This window comes from Pleurodeles waltl, chromosome 2_2 (assembly GCF_031143425.1).
Source record: "Pleurodeles waltl isolate 20211129_DDA chromosome 2_2, aPleWal1.hap1.20221129, whole genome shotgun sequence".
NCBI classification, from domain to species: Eukaryota; Metazoa; Chordata; class Amphibia; order Caudata; family Salamandridae; genus Pleurodeles; species Pleurodeles waltl.
This window is the reverse complement of record NC_090439.1, coordinates 56,164,395-56,182,635: the sequence shown is the minus strand read 5'-3', so window position 1 is coordinate 56,182,635 and position 18,241 is coordinate 56,164,395.

The window sequence follows — 18,241 nt, the reverse complement described above, 5'->3', positions numbered from 1 at the left end:
GAGTTACAGAGTGATCTCTTAGCAGTTAAACACTTACACACACAGGACAATAAGACACATTTAGTCATCAGGGTGATACCTGGGGCTGTTGGGTTTACTTACGTCACCTTTAATGAAGGGGAGACAGTCCCGATTGCATACAAGTCTCACTTGTATTCTGCTGCAGAGCAACGTTTTGCACAAACTGAGAAAATTCTCACTGCAGTACAGATGGCTGTTATTAAAGAAAGACCGCTGGCCCAGGGTCAACGCATTGTTGTCGTTTCTCCGATTCCGGCCTTAGAGGCTGTTACAAAAGCGAGTGTTCCTAATTCGAAAGCTTTACACCCGCGATGGATACAATGGGCTACGTCTTTGACAGCCACTGATGTAGATTATGTATTTGACCCTAAGCTGCAGACTCAAGAATTTCTTCAATACGAAATGGAATACCCTGTTCCTGCTGGTACGTTGCCTATTGACCAATATCAAGTTGTCATGTATACCGATGGCTCTGCGCAACCAGCGGTTGGGACTAAACAACAGTATTCTGCTGCATGTGCGGTGGTGAGCAGCACTATGGAGGGGGAAGTGTTCTGCCCCCGACATACTTATACTAAAACCTTGGGAGATTGCACGGCACAGCTGGCTGAGCTCAAAGCTCTATTGTTAGCGTTGGAGCACGCGGATCCGGCACTTTTAACCTTGCTGGTCTGTGACTCCTACTACTGTGTGCAGTCTTTCAACGAATATTTACACTATTGGAAGATGAATGGGTTCAGAGATTCTAAAGGCAACACCATTAAACATAAAATGTTGTGGGGTAAGGTTGCGGATCTGAAGGAGACGCTTCCTAATGTCCATGTTGTGCATACACTTGGACACCAGCACGTTGGAATACACATTGCTGGGAATACTTTGGCTGATGAAGCCGCGAAATCGGCAGTGGCTGTCGCCACTGTGGCCGCAGTGACTCGTTCGAGTTTCAAACCAGACACAGAAATTTCGGCTGCCATAAAGGCTACGGCTGCTGGCACGCCCTTTCCTAAAGGATTTCCTTCTAAATATAGTTACTGCTTGAATGGTGCGCTGAATGCTACTGTTACAATTCCAGGCATTGGTGTACGTGAAATTCCCAATAAACTTGAGAGACCTCGATTAATTTCTGCAGCACATGAGGGGGTGGCTTCTGCACATGCTGGTGTGGCTGCCACGATTTCGCTTTTACAGGCTCGTTATTGGTGGCCTGGTCTCTATAAAGAGACGAAGCAGTATGTCCTTTGTTGTGACGTTTGTCAACAAATTAAAGCGTCGTCGGCTAGACGCCCGCAGCAGACGCCCCTTCTGATTTCAAATAAACCTTTACAGTGTGTGTACTTGGATCATTGTGGTCCGCTGACACCAGATAGTGCATACAAATATATATTGGTTGCTGTAGATTCGTGTTCCAGATTTGCATGGGTATGGCCACAACGCTCGGCTGACGCTCGCACTGTTATTAAAGATTTGCGCATCTTTGTCGATATATTTGCTGTTGCGGCTTTTCATTCGGACCAGGGCCCTGCTTTTGCCTCTAAGGCATTCAGGGACACCATGGCTTCGTTGGGGGTCCAACTCCAATTCTCATCTCCATTTCAACCCAAGGGAAATTCTGTCGTGGAGAGTTTAAATCTTGATTTAAAGCAGTCCTTAACGGCCAGAGTTATAGGTACGGGTCGTGGTTGGCTAGCCCACCTATATGGAGTACAGAGAGCACTTAATATCTTGCCTAGAAGGTCACTGGGGGGTCGTACTTCATATGAGTGCCTGTTTGGAACACAAATGTATGTTCCTGATCTAGATGGTCCTGGTGTGGAGGCGGCAGATACGCCCTTTGACATAAATGATCGTGTCACTGTTTTGCAGGATTTACAACAATTCCGTGAAGATAACTCTTCTGCCAGTGCTGCCTCCTCAGGAATTAAGGATGAGCCGGTAACACCTACTGGTTGGATACCCAGGATTGGGGATCTGGTGCGTGAAAAGGTCGCAGTTAAAAAAGAATTTGGTCCTTCTTATCGAGAACCTGTCCCTGTGTTAGGGGTGAGCGGCACGAGAACTGTGATTTTACCGCTGCTGCGAGGGGCCAAAGGAAATCGCTTTGTTTCCATTGATAATGTCAAGTTACAACATGTGGCCGATTCTGCACAGCAGACCAAGAGGGACACCCAGTAGTTCCGGAATCCCTCTCACTACTGGGGAGGAAGTCCCGCTGCAGGTGATTTTCACCGACACTGTTTCCTCTCCGAGCTTGGGGAGGGTGGATGATGATCTTGCGATTGTTCCACCGACGGCGATTAATATGGAATCTTGTGATCAAATTGCTGTACGTTCTACTGACATTTCTGAACATGTGGTTTATAGCGTGCCACGGCGAGAGCCTCCATCTGCTTCTTTGTTCACAGTTGCACCTTTTGCTAGAACTGCTTCTGGCTGCTTCAACGACGATGATAATGATGTGTCCGGCTCCTCGTCCTCGATGTCTTCTGTCCACGGTCCACGACGGCTGCTGGGTTGGCTTAAACGCACATATTTTGTTTTTCCTTGGAACTATTTTTGGCTGTTTTTGGCCGTGATGACTATTTTATTATGGTTGGGATTTGTGGTTACTTTTTTTCTGATAATACATGGTCATTTTCTTCCTGATCGATCTGACATTGAGCACGTGGAGACTGTGTTAAAACCGCATTTTTCGTCTCATATGGTTCGAAGAGACTTGTCCACAGTGAACATTTCTGCTATACCAGTTCCGGATGGAATTGTGTGGGATAAAGTAATGTTTGATATATATGGTCCCACTGAATTGATTCAAATACCGTATGTCCTCAAATTATCGATGAATGATATTGTTATACCTGGCATTGTTTCTGATGATTGGGATGTGAAGACAGTAGATTCTATGCTTACGGATTTGCAATATTATACTGTCTATGACGATGATGATGCTTACCAGTTTAGAGATAATCATGGTGACATGTTTTGTTACAACTATTATGGACAACACTTTATTCATAAAGCTAGTAGCCCCAAGTCCATGTTTAATTATGTGCAATGGGAACATTGCTCGACTCCTCCACAAGGGAGTTCAAAAACGTATTATGATAAATTTGCATATTTTTCTGGGCATGATCCACGTGATGCTAAGTCCTACTATTTTAAAGTTGCACCGTATTCTAATAAGCAAATGTTATTGACCGATACTAAATTACTGTATTCCAATTTGTTTGTATCTAAACTTTCGGTCGAGGGATATGAATACTGGTTTAAAACTGTTGACTTGAAAAGTGTTTGGGGTTCGAAAAATTGGCAAATGCGAGGCAGGGACACGTTATTTAGAGCATGTATTATCCCTGTGCAGATGATTTTCCTCAATGACACAGTACAACAGACTAGCTGTTTGGGCTTAGCGACGATTAGGGAGTTGACTTTGCCTAGTATACCTGTCCCTTCTAAATTAAAAATTGGCAGCACTATGTGAATGCTATTTTCAGTGACTTTACACATTGGGTCCAGAATGGTACGCTTAACACTTCATCGTCACATCCAGGCGGGTGGTTATTATGGCCTGTAGACACTAATATGTGTCATCAACGTTTTGTCACCTCTTCAGGGGGGTTCAGGACTAGTAGGGCAGACCCTCGTTACGTTTCACCAGAACATGCTGATATTATAACTACATACAGTGTGGGGAAGCTTTGTCAGCAATGGTTGAAGTCATCCACGCTGGATGCAGTTAAGTCACATCTCACATTACTGTCTAATGAAACTGATTTACAAGATTTTTTGTCAGGTCCCAAAGTACCACGGAAGAAAAGGTTCTTATACAAGGTTTATAATGAGATTTGGAAACTTTCACAACAAGAGGCTGCAGCCCGGTTGAGGCAGATTGATCAAGAAAATCTGATGCAGACTTTGTCTGTTGTTGATAATGGAATGCATACCCTTTCTGACCGTGTTTACACGCTTGACAGCATTGTTTCCTCTGCCATTGGCATTATTAAATCGGACATGTCTTCTTTATATCATGGGCAGAGTCAGACGCGGTCCATCATGCAGCTGGGTTGGACTCTTCAGACCTTGAAGGCGGGTCGCGTTCCATGGCAGCACGTTCGTGCCAGAGAGATCTTTATCTCTTTTAATTTGACTCGTCAACAAAAACTGATGGCTAAAAAGGAAGCGACATATGTTATGTTAAATATTGAGAAATTAGAGAAACTGCCTTTCACAGTAGCTGAGATTCCGTCAGCTGAGTGGTTGATTCATGGGGTTATTAATTTGCCTATCTCTACTTTGCAATTTACTTCGTGTTTGAAGCACATTCCGGTGGGTAGATATGAACTATTGGGAGACAGTTGCATACACGAGGTGTGGGACCTTCCCTTTCAGTACAGATGTGTTAATGGTTTGAAGGAGGTTTTTCTTAGCGGCAGCGAATGCGAAGCTTCTGTCAGCCATTCAATGGTTTGTAAACAGCTGTCCTTGCACGGGGCATGTAACGCTTCGATTGCTAACTTAGCTTGTTATCTGAAGGGAGTTCCAGTCCCGGTTATTAAAAACACTTTCCAGGTGCTTTCTAACGGCAGTTACATTGTTCTTAACAGCGAACGCTGCTGTGGCATACGTGCCGGAATAGTTTACATCGTCGTTGTCAACAAGGCCGTTACGTGCTGCGGGAATGTGTTGTTTCCCCCCACTCAATTTAGGGAGGTAGCGGACATCTGGCCTCATATTGCTACTTCCAAGGTTGATTTCGACAAGTTGAGTCGGCTAAAAGCTTTATTGTTTCAGAAGCATGTGGCCCTTACATCTGCTAGCGAGACCTACGCACTTCAGGTGGCAAGGTCATCGGCGGAGATACAGTCCCTTTTGAATACTAACTTTCCAAATCACTTCGGTGAGCTTGTGGGACGTATATTTAATGCATCCAACACTGCTGGTATTGCACATTTTTTCAAAGTCGTTGGTGTTGGTTTTGCTCATACCTTCTCTTCCATATTCGGTTTGATACCTTCGGCTATACATTCTATTTTCGGAAGCATTTTTGGGGGTTTCCCGATTACTTTGGCTTTATTGGCTGAAGTCTTGCTGTTGTTGCTGTTTTTTCGCAATGGCTGTCCCGTCACAACGAGATCCTGTATTGCTGCTCCCGTTAGCGCAGCTGTGTCGTGAACGCATGATGCAACATTTTGGAGCGACACTCCTGGGATATTTGGAGTGTGACTGGTCTCTGTCATTCAGACCGGTTTTGGATTGTGTGCAACCCGTGTTTCGATGCCTTTGGTGCTCGTTTGAACATGCACTGGCTCTCTGTCTCTCATTGCAGCGCCCTCCAATGGTCGATGCTGATCTGTTGATGTTCCCGATTAGGGCTCATTCCCAGACTTGTGCACTACGGATGCGCTTGCTTCGTGAGGCAGTTTATGAGATTCCCTTCCTGGAGGAAGATGGTATTGTCTCTTTCATAGGCCCTACACGGGGTGACGCCCTGAATGGTTTTGGGGCTTTGGATCACACCTGCTCCATGATACTTTGTGGCGTGGATCTTCCGATATTGACATATATCGAAGTGGAGGAACTCCTGCGCTCTATTGCTTCTATCTAACGATTGGATTTTTACGAAATTGACACTATATTGAATTTGGCTTTATGATCACATGTTACCTAAATTTATGACTTTGTTGTCTGCTCACTTTGTCGAAATAATTGTTTTAGGTATTGTTTATATTTGGGGCGTCCTTTTATATTATTGGAACCACTTGCTACCGACAAGGGGAGGGTGTAGTGTGGTTTGTTTTACATATTAATTACGCTTTAGCTTCAGGCTTTAGGCCTTTGTGCACTATGCCCTGAATATATTTTATTCATTTGCTGACAGCTTAGAGCCTCTGTGCACTTTCCTCTACATGCTTTTTATTAGGCTTCGTACTGTTATTTTTCAAATAGCCAGTTCTACGGTGTTGTTTTTTATTTCATATCACACTGTGTTGCCTACTTCAGCACTGGAGTTCTCCATAACATATTTACTCTGTGCTTCAGTCAAGGATACAGTCTGGTACATTGCCGATAGACGTGGTAGGAGTTTAGACTTGGCATTCCTGCGTAGGGACATTTTGTGATCACGATGACATGCTAGTTATAAAATCACTTCCTTGTCCCAATACATGCAAGAGGGAGATTCCGACCAGGGAACCACAACTAGACGCTGACTGCCTCGTTGCAGATGCTGAACCAAGATCACAGGTCTTTGCTCAGGTATGAGGGCTGATGTCTCCACAGTGATTCTAATAGGCAAGCTAGAAGCTTAACATGCTGTGCTCTAAATAGAACAAGCAGAGGGAGAGTAGAAACTGTTAGACAATATGATAGCTTTGTTCTTATGTTTTACTCTCCTGGTAACTATTTCAATCCTACTGTGTTGTATCGTTCTAGTTATTGCGGCTCACGCCATAATATCTAAAATACAGTCGTTTTATTAAAACATAATATAAAACTTATACTGTCTTTGTCATTTGTATATGAGATCATATTGGAAATAAGAGAGTTGGTTTGGATCTGAGTAACCACGACTTCCCTGAGAAGTTCCAAAGATGTCAGGCGCTCGGCTGCCAAATCATTCCTTCCACATGGGAGAAATGAGGCACTGCTAGTTAGCCGGAGCAAAAACCGGATTTAGGGTGACAGAGTTCTTTACACGTGGGTCAGACTCAGTCCCCCACACCGTTATAGATCCTGCTACCAAGAAATCCAGTAGTCTCATTTAGAATAATGAGAGCCCACGCAACAATGCATCCTGAGGGCCTCGGAGGAGTCGGTGGAGGAATGGACACTGGTAAGTCAAATCTTAACTATCAGATCCCCCACCCTACCTGCATGCTATCACACACCCCCACCCTCACACCCTCCCCTATCACCCAAACTCCTCACTAATGTACTAAGAACACAAACCACACATCCCAACAACAAGCCCTGCATGACACAACTGAGCATGGATACCCATCACGAAAGCATGCTCACTGCACATACCCATAACAACCCCTAACCATCATCACACAAGCCCCCACACAGGAATGCTTGCATTGGGGTACACGCACACCCACCCATTGCACACCATGACACACACACATGCAATAATCAAGCTCTTATGCCCCTGCAGGATCACGAAGGACCGTCACCACACCATAGGGTCCAGACAACTCCACTCCACCCACAGAAGAGGCCCACAGTGACAATAGCAGCTCTGCCCTACTGGATCCTGATGACCAGCCCGGACCATCGTGGGCCTCGGGACAGTCGGTTCCCCTTGCACAGGCACAGCCCAACACTGACCTTCCACCCTCTGGTAACACCAGCACAGCACCCACCCAGCGGGCCCAAACCTCCGTACCCAGGACAGGTCAATCAGCTGTGTGTCCACCACTACAGGGAACCCAGATAACCCACCACCCCAACAACAACAGGGACCTGGGGGCAGTGGTAGTGGGCACACGGTCCAGGGGACGGAGGCACAGGAACACAGGGGAACTGGGAGGGCTGCTGTGCAACAGGGGGCGGACAGGCCAAGGGAACCCACTCTCCACAAGGCCCTCTCCTCCATCATGGGAGCATACCACCACTCCCAGGAGACGATGGCGACGGTCCTGGTCAAGTTTCAGGAGACCCAGCGCCTGCAGGAGGACCAGTATTTGGGGTTCAGGGAGGAGCTCAGGACCATCAGCTCCGCCTTGGACACCATCGTAGGGGTGCTGAAGGACATACAGCAGACCATGAGGTACACCGTGGCACACCAAGGGGCCCCTGACACTAGCATGGACGATGAACTGCCCACCACATCCGCCGGCGCTAGTGGACAGGATGCCCGACCACAGGACCACCACTCCAGCACCCCACCCCCTGCAGACGGACAACCACCACGCAAGTGGTCCCTGAGATCCAGGAACAGGACAGAGCAAGATGGCAAGACCCCCGCAGGAAATGAGACCACCCTGATTGTCATCCCACTGTCCCACTTTGTTACCCTGTCCATACTTAAACTGCCCCAGCTCCACTTCCTATGCCCATATGGGCGGTGCACCTGTGAGACTAATAGACTGGACTCTGCCATGGACATTCCTCCACCATCACCCATCACCATTTTACAACCCCCCTCCATTTTTGAGCACTTAAATAAACACCCTTGAACCACAAAACAATCTGGAGTCAGTCTATGATTTGGTAAAATGTATTATCAATCACAGTGTCAAAATGCGTTTCTAGTTGTAAAAGCCAACATACCTATGTCACACATCACAAGTCCTTGAAGGATGCATGCAGATGACACACGTTGGTAAGCACACCTGTGAAAGCGTATTGGAAAGGAACAACTGAGTTACCAAATAATCCTATGAAATTACACACAGGATAGAGGAAGATGTGTGACAGTGAATGTAATAGTAAAAATGAAAATTTTCTCACCTGTGTGTCACTGGAAATATTGCTGTATGACTGACTCCCTGTTGTCGTTGTCTTCTTCCTCAGCTTCCTCCTCATCACTGTCCACAGGCTCCACAGCTGCCACAACACAGTCATCTGGACCATCCTCCTGCAGAAAAGGCACCTGGCGTCACAAAGCAAGATTGTAAAGCATTGAGCAGGCGATGATGATCTGGCACACCTTCTTCAGTGAGTGGAATAGGGAACCACCTGTCATATGGAGGCACCTGAACCTGGCCTTCAGGAGGCCGAAGGTGCGTTCGATCACCCTCCTAGTCCGCCCATTGGCCTCATTGAAGCGTTCCTCTACCCTGGTCCTGGGATTCCTCACTGGGGTCAATAGCCAGGACAGGTTGGGGTAACCAGAGTCTCCTAATAGCCACACACGGTGCCTCTGGAGTTGACCCATCATATCAGGGATGCTGCTATTCCTCAGGATGTAGGCGTCATGCACTGAGCCAGGGAACATAGCATTAACCTGGGAGATGTACTGGTCTGCCAAACATACCATCTGTACATTCATGGAATGATAACTCTTCCAGTTCCTGTACACCTGTTCACTCCTGTGGGGGGGGGACGAGAGCTACATGGGTCCCATCAATAGCACCTATGATGTTGGGGATATGTCCAGGGGCATATAAGTCACCTTTCACTGTAGCCAAATCTTCCACCTCAGGGAAAATGATGTATCTCCTTACGTGTTTCAGCAGGGCAGACAACACTCTGGATAGCACGTTGGAAAACATAGGCTGGGACATCCCTGATGCCATGGCTACTGTTGTCTGAAAAGAGCCACTTGCAAGGAAATGGAGCACTGACAGCACCTGCATTTCAGGGGGGATTCCAGTGGGATGGCAGATTGGTGACATCAAGTCTGGCTCCAACTGGGTACATAGTTCCTGGATAGTGGCACGGTCAAACCTGTAGGTGACGATTAAATGTCGCTCCTCCATTGTCAACAGGTCCACCAGCGGTCGGTACACCAGAGGATTACGCCATCTTCTCAATTGTCCCAAATGACGCTGCCTGGGAAGGACAACAGCGACCACAGAGTCAACTTTTTTCCAGGTATGTACCCACAGTTACACAGAACACAACACCAAACACAAAACCCTTCCTGTATGTGTGTTGAGTGTAGGCCTAGCTATGTGTGACGCAGAAGTAAATGAAGCCATGTGGGCCCCTGAAATGGCGGCTGACTGACCTCTAAACTGGGACAATGGGATTGTGGGGTAACTGCGTTGCCGTTGCACACCATCGCGGTAGGCGGTCGTAGACCGTGGCGCAATGCTGCATTGGTTAACATTGGACCCTATGGGTCCCAGGAGCCAATGAACAAGTGTGCCGCCGGTGATGATACGCACCGCCGCGGACGTCACCGCCGCGGACGTCACCGCCATTTTCTATCTGTTCAATCACTAGATACCTGATCTTCGACAGGAGAGGACCTACACTGCAAGTGCTGCTGTGACCTCGGTCTGGAAGCGACGATGGCTGCTGCGTCTGGGGAAAGGGCCCCTGCCTTCACTGCTCAGGAGTTGGAGAAACTAGTAGACGGGGTCCTCCCCCAGTACACGCTACTCTACGGTCCTCCAGACCAACAGGTTAGTACACAGGTAGCACGTTGTATGGGCTAGGCCTGGGTGGAGAGGGCTGGTTGTAAGAGGGAAGGGGGCAGAGTTCAGGGAACATTAATGCATGTGAATGAATGTGCCACATGGCTAGGGTAGGGAGGGGGGACACTCACATCGACAGTGCAGTTGGTAATGACTTTGCTTCTTCCCTTGAACATGTCATGTAGGTCAGCACCCACCAGAAGAAGGACATTTTGCTTGCCATCGCCAAGGACGTCCGGACCCTGGGGGTCCACCAGAGACGGGGCATCCACTGCCGGAAAAGATGGGAGGACATTCGCCGCTGGAGCAAGAAGACGGCGGAGGCTCAGCTGGGGATGGCCTCCCAACGTGAGAGGGGTGCCCGTCGCACCATGACCCCCCTGATGTTCCGGATCCTGGTGGTGGCCTACCCTGAGTTGGATGGGCGCTTGAGGGCATCACAGCAGACACAAGGGGGTGAGTACACTCTCATTCTGCGGACTTTGCATGCAGTGGAGGGGTCTGGGTGGGGGAGGAGGCCTGTGGGTGTACCTAGGCCAGGCAGAAATACGTAGGCCAGGCCCCTCCGCAATGCAGGCTCTACCCCACCGCAGTAGAGTGCCAAGTACAGGTATACATGCCCCTGTGGCATCCATGTGTGCAGATGTCCACCATAGCCATGTAGGCCAGATTCCAGAAATTGCATCTGTAGAGGCCAGGAGCACGGCATAGTGTAGGGGGCTGCTGTTTCTGTATTGTCCACCAACGGTAGCGGTATGCCATGCACCCAACCTGGCTTTCTTCTGTCTTCCCCCTCTTTTTGTGCTCTCCCTGTTCTTTTGTGCATCAGCATCATCAGGCGGAGGTACAGTGGCACCGGAGCATGAGGGAGCTGCATCCCACATGGCCACACTACGGACTCAGAATGCACCAGTGGGACGGAGGGCGAGGGGAGCTTTATGTCAGCCACCGGATCACCAACCAGCGACACGGACTCGTCCGCCGATGGGAGCTCCCTTATGGTGGCGGCACCATCTGTGCGCCCCACTTCTACAGGTACAGCCGCCACCTCCCCTACCAGTACCGCCCTCCCAGCAGCCCCTCAGCGTTCGTCCCGTGCCTACTCACCCAGGAGGGTGGGCATCACCTTCGCCCCAGGCACCTCAGGCCCTGCCCCAGTCACCCCTGCTGCCCTCAGTGAGGAGGCCATTGACCTCCTCAGGTCACTCACTGTTGGGCAGTCTACCATTGTGAATGCCATCCAGGGTGTAGAAAGGGAGTTGCAACACGGTAATGCATTCCTGGAAGGCATTCATTCTGGTCAGGCTGTCCTTCAGCGAACCCTGCATTCTCTGGCCTCAGCACTGATGGCAGCCATTGTCCCTGTGTCTAGCCTCCCCCCTAAACCTCCTCCACCCAGACCCAATCCCCTGTACCCCAGCCCATCCCAAGCACACCATCAGACCAGCATGCACACACCTCAACACACAAAAGTAGCTCAGGCAAACATAGGCACCACACAACCCACAGGCACACACACAAGCATCACCCACATGCAGACACAGCAACATCCACTGCCTCCACTGTGTCCCCCTCCTCGTTGTCTCCCTCCTCCCACCCAGTCTTGTCTACACTCTCACCTGCATGCACTACATCTACATCTACAGGCACCAGGACTCGCACCAGAACACCCAGCACCACACCCCGCTCACCTGCACTCACCACGTCCACTCCCATTTACACGTCCCCTGTGTCCTCTCCCAGTGTGTCTGTGACGCCCCCTCCCAAAGTACACAAACGCGGGCACCCACACACCCAACATCCATCCACCTCACGACAGCCTCCAGTACCTGCACCTGCACCCAAAACACCTAAAATGACACCTCCTACAACCACCTCCTCTTCCTCCACTCCCAGACCCACTCCAACTACCCATCCCAGTGTTCGTCAGAAACTGTCCCTCTGCAAAGTTGACCTTTTTGCCCCCCCTCCAATTCATCAGTCCCATCATAGTGCCTCAGCCAAAAAGCCTCCAATACCAGTGGTGCCTGTTCAAGGTGTGTGGAGTGCACCGGCCAACAGGGCAGGCAGTGTGACACGGAGCCAAGGCACTGCCAGTCCACCCCCTGTAAAGGCTCTGAAGTTGGAAAGTGGCCGACGGGACCGTGTGAAGACTCCTGGAGGCAAAACAACTCACAGGAGTCCCAGGGGGATTGCAGAGTCAGCTGTGACTCCCCCAAAGGTGGGGAAGGGCCAGAAGAAGTCTGCACAGCCTGGTGTGAGCATCACGGCGGAGAAGGGCGGCATCCTTCCCGGCGGCCGGGACGCCACCGCCAGCACCGTCGTCACTGGTCCGGAGACCACCGCCAGAGTCAGTGCCCAGGAGGGCCCAAGTATTGTCACTGGTCAGGAGGAGACCACCGCCGGAGTCAGTGCCCAGGAGGGCCCAAGTATCGTCACTGGTCAGGAGACCACCGCCAGAGTCATTGCCCAGAAGGGCCCCGGCAGCCACAGCCCCGCTGGGCAATGAGGGACCGTCATGCCACACACCAATGCCCAGTCCAGAGAACGTCATGCCACACACCAATGCCCAGTCCAGAGACCGCCATGGCAACGCACCGCTGAACAGTCCAGAGACCGCCATGGCAAAGCACCGCTGAACAGTCCAGAGACCGCCATGGCTAAGCACCGCTGAACAGTCCAGAGACCGCCATGGCAAAGCACCGCTGAACAGTCCAGAGATCGCATTGGCAAAGCACTGCTGAACAGTCCAGAGACCGCCATGGCAAAGCACTGCTGAACAGTCCAGAGACCGCCATGGCAAAGCACCGCTGAACAGTCCAGAGACCGCCATGGCAAAGCACCGCTGAACAGGGCATGCACCGCTGAAGAAGGAAAAGACCGCCACATCAAGCATCGTTATCCCATGTGCAGCTGGGACAGTGACGGGACAGGAACTGTCATGGGGAGACTAATCCAGCCTGGGCACCAGTCCCCCTCCAGAACCAGTGGAGGCTGTTATCTACTTGAGAGACTGTGGCTTTGCACTCCCCAGGATGCAGCAGTGGGCAACCCACCCACTGTAGAGACTTGAGAGACTTTGGCTTTGCACCCCCCAGGATGGTACAGTGGGCAAACCACCCACTGTAGAGACTTGAGAGACTGTGGCTTTGCATTCCCAGGATTGAACAGTGGGCAACCCACCCACTGTAGAGACTTGAAAGACTTTGGCTTTGCACTCCCCAGGATACATCAATGGGCATGGAGCCCCGTCGTGGATCTGGCTTTGTACTCATCCACCTGAGGTGCCCCCACTTCCCTTCCCCCTGAGGTGCCTGTTGTATTTCTCTCTGATGCCCTGGCAGTGTTCTCTCCGTTTGTGGACAGGTATCTTGGACACCCTGTAAGAGGTCCTCTAACACTTGTAAAGGAGGGTTGGGAACAACCTTTAAAAGCTCCTAAGAAAGACATAGTGGACTATGTACTTGGCCTAAGATCCAGAATGGCTGAGTACATGAAAAAGGCCAGTAAAAACCTTCAGGCCAGCCAAGAGTTCCAAAAGCAATGGCATGACCAGAAGGCTGTTCTGATTCAGTACCAACCAGGGCAGAAAGTGTGGGTCTTGGAGCCTGTGGCCCCAAGAGCACTCCAAGACAAATGGAGTGGACCTTACATTATTGTTGAAAAGAAGGGAGAAGTCAACTACTTGGTTGACTTGGGCACTGCCAGGAGTCCCCTTAGGGTACTCCATGTCAATCGCCTAAAACCCTACTATGACAGGGCTGATCTCACCCTGCTCATGGCAACAGATGAAGGACAGGAAGAAAAGAGTGACCCTCTCCCTGTTCTCTTCTCTTCCACAGAACAAGATGCTCTAGTGGAAGGTGTAGTTTTAGCAGATTGTCTTACTGCTGAGCAGAAAGACCACTGCATAAATCTCCTGGGTCAGTTTTCTGAACTCTTTTCTACTGTGCCAGGCACCACTTCTTGGTATGAGCACACTACAGATACTGGAGACAGCATGCCTGTCAAAAGTAAGATCTATAGGCAGCCTGACCATGTCAGGGACTGCATAAAACAAGAGGTTCAGAAAATGCTTGAACTGGGAGTGGTTGAGCACTCTTAAAATCCATGGGCCTCTCCTGTGGTGCTTGTACCAAAGCCTCACTCTAAAGATGGGAAAAGAGAAATGAGGTTTTGTGTAGATTACAGAGGTCTCAACCAGGTAACTAAAACTGATGCTCACCCTATACCCAGGGCAGATGAGCTCATAGATACACTTGCATCTGCGAAGTATCTAAGCACCTTTGATTTGACTGCAGGGTATTGGCAGATCAAGTTATCAGAGGATGCTAAAGCAAAAACTGCTTTTTCGACTATTGGAGGGCACTACCGATTAAAAGTAATGCCCTTTGGTTTGAAAAATGCACCTGCCACTTTTCAGTGGTTGGTGAATACAGTCCTGCAAGGGTTGGAAGCTTTTAGTTCAGCATATCTAGATGATATAGCTGTCTTTAGCTCCACCTGGGATGATCACCTGGTCCACCTATGGAAAGTTTTGGAGGCCCTGCAAAAGGCAGGCCTCACTAGCAAAGCTTCAAAGTGCCAAATAGGGCAGGGGAAAGTGGTTTATCTGGGACACCTTATAGGTGGGGAACAGATTGCACTACTTCAGGGGAAAATCCATACTATCATAGATTGGGTTCCCCCTACAACTCAGACCCAGGTAAGAGCCTTCTTAGGCCTCACTGGGTATTACAGAAGGTTCATAAAGAACTATGGCTCCATAGCAGCCCCTCTTAATGACCTCACTTCTAAGAAAATGCCTAAAAAGGTATTGTGGACAGCTAGCTGTCAGAAAGCTTCTGAGGAGCTGAAACAGGCCATGTGCACTGCACCTGTCCTAAAAAGCCCATGTTACTCCAAGAAATTAATAGTTCAAACGGATGCATCTGAATTAGGGGTATGGGCAGTCTTATCACAACTCAATTCTGAGGGCCAGGATCAACCTGTTGCTTTTATCAGCAGGAGGTTGACCCCTAGAGAAAAGCGTTGGTCTGCCATAGAGAGGGAGGCCTTTGCTGTGGTCTGGGCACTGAAGAAGTTGAGGCCATACCTGTTTGGCACTCACTTCATTGTTCAGACAGACCACAAACCTCTACTTTGGCTAAAACAAAGGAAAGGTGAAAACCCTAAATTGTTGAGGTGGTCCATATCTCTACAGGGAATGGACTATACAGTGGAACATAGACCTGGGAGTACCCACTCCAATGCAGATGGACTCTACAGATATTTCCACTTAGACAATGAAGACTCATCAGGTCATGGCTAGTCTTATTGTCCTTCCTTTGGGGGGTGGTTGTGTAGGAAAGTACCATCTTGCCTGGCATGTTACCCCCATATTTCACTGTATATATGTTGTTTTAGTGTATGTGTCACTGGGACCCTGCCAGCCAGGGCCCAAGTGCTCATAAGTATGCCCTGTATGGGTTCCCTGTGTGATGACTAACTGTCTCACTGAGGCTCTGCTAACCAGAACCTCAGTGGTTATGCTCTCTCTGCTTTCCAAATTGTCACTAACAGGCTAGTGACCAATTTTACCAATTCACATTGGCATACTGGAACACCCTTATAATTCCCTAGTATATGGTATTGAGGTACCCAGGGTATTGGGGTTCCAGGAGATCCCTATGGGCTGCAGCATTTCTTTTGCCACCCATAGGGAGCTCTGACAATTCTTACACGGGCCTGCCACTGCAGCCTGAGTGAAATAACGTCCACGTTATTTCACAGCCATTTACCACTGCACTTAAGTAACTTATAAGTCACCTATATGTCTAACCTTTACCTGGTAAAGGTTGGGTGCTAAGTTACTTAGTGTGTGGGCACCCTGGAACTAGCCAAGGTGCCCCCACATCGTTCAGGGCAAATTCCCCGGACTTTGTGAGTGCGGGGACACCATTACACGCGTGCACTGTACATAGGTCACTACCTATGTACAGCGTCACAATGGTAACTTCGAACATGGCCATGTAACATTTCTAAGATCATGGAATTGTCACCCCAATGCCATCCTGGCATTGGGGAGACAATTCCATGATCCCCTGAGTCTCTAGCACAGACCCGGGTACTGCCAAACTACCTTTCCCGGGGTTTCACTGCAGCTGCTGCTGCTGCTGCTGCAAACCCCTCAGACAGGTTTCTGCCCTCCTGGGGTCCAGCCAGGCTTGGCCCAGGAAGGCAGAACAAAGGACTTCCTCAGAGAGAGGGTGTTACACCCTCTCCCTTTGGAAAAAGGTGTCAAGGCTGGGGAGGAGTAGCCTCCCCCAGCCTCGGGAAATGCTTTGATGGGCACAGATGGTGCCCATCTCTGCATAAGCCAGTCTACACCAGTTCAGGGATCCCCCAGCCCTGCTCTGCCGCGAAACTGGACAAAGGAAAGGGGAGTGACAACTCCCCTGACCTGCACCTCCCAGGGGAGGTGCCCAGAGCTGCTCTAGTGTGCTCCAGACCTCTGCCATCTTGGAAACAGAGGTGCTGCTGGCACACTGGACTGCTCTGAGTGGCCAGTGCCAGCAGGTGACGTCAGAGACTCCTCCTGATAGGCTCTTACCTGTGTTGCTAGCCTATCCTCCTTCCTAGGTAGCCAAACCTCCTTTTCTGGTTTTTTAGGGTCTCTGCTTTGGGGAATTCTTTAGATAACAAATGCAAGTGCTCATCAGAGTTCCTCTGCATCTCTCTCTTCACCTTCTGCCAAAGGATCGACCGCTGACTGCTCAGGACACCTGCAAAGCTGCAACAAAATAGCAAAGACGACTACTGCAACCTTGTATCGCTGATCCTGCCGCCTTCTCGACTGTTTCCTGGTGGTGCATGCTCTGGGGGTAGCCTGCCTCCTCTCTGCACTAGGAGCTCTGAAGAAATCTCCCGTGGGTCGACGGAATCTTCCCCCTGCAACCGCAGACAACAAAAGACTGCATCACCGGTCCTCTGGGTCCCCTCTCAGCACGACGAGCGTGTTCCCTGGAACTCAGCAACTTTGTCCAAGTGACTCCACTGTCCAGTGACTCTTCAGTCCAAGTTTGGTGGAGGTAAGTCCTTGCCTCCCCACGCTAGACTGCATTGCTGGGTACCGCGTGATATGCAGCTGCTCCGGCTCCTGTGCACTCTTCCAGGATTTCCTTCGTGCACAGCCAAACCTGGGTCCCCGACACTCTAACCTGCAGTGCACAACCTCCTGAGTTGTCCTCCGGCGTCATGGGACTCCCTTTTTTGTCTTCGGGTGAGCTCCGGTTCACTCCTCTTCGTAGTGCCTGTTCCGGCACTTCTGTGGGTGCTGCCTGCTCCTGTGAAGGCCCCCTGACTTGCTGGGCGCCCCCTCTGTCTCCTCATCCAAGTGGTGACATCCTGGTCCCTCCTGGGCAACAGCAGCATCCAAAAACCCTAACCGTGACCCTAGCAGCTAGCAAGGCTTGTTTGCGGTCTTTCTGCGTGGGAACACCTCTGCAAGCTTCTTCACGAAGCGGGACATCCATCCTCCAAAGGAGAAGTTTCTAGCCCTCTTCGTTCTTGCAGAATCCACAGCTTCTACCATCCGGTGGCAGCTGGCATTTCCTGGGCATCTGCCCAATCTCGACTTTGTCACGACTCTTGGACTTGGTCCCCTTGTTCCACAGGTACTCTCATCTGGAAATCCACTTTGGTTGCATTGCTGGTGTTGGTCTTCCTTGCAGAATTCCCCTATCACGACGTCTGTGCTCTCTGGGGAATATAGGTGCACTTTACACCTACTTTTCAGGGTCTTGGAGTGGGCTATTTTTCTAACCCTCACTGTTTTCTTACAGTCCCAGCGACCCTCTACAAGCCCACATAGGTTTGGGGTCCATACGTTATTCGCATTCCACTTTTGGAGTATATGGTTTGTGTTGCCCCTATACCTATGTGCTGCTATTGCAATCTACTGTAACTTTACATTGCTTGCATTACTTCCTTTTGCTATTACTGCATAATTTTGGTATTGTGTACATATATCTTGTGTATATTTGGCATCCTCATACTGAGGGTACTCACTGAGATACTTTTGGCATATTGTCATAAATATAAAGTACCTTTATTTTTAGTTTATCTGTGTATTGTGTTTTCTTATGATATTGTGCATA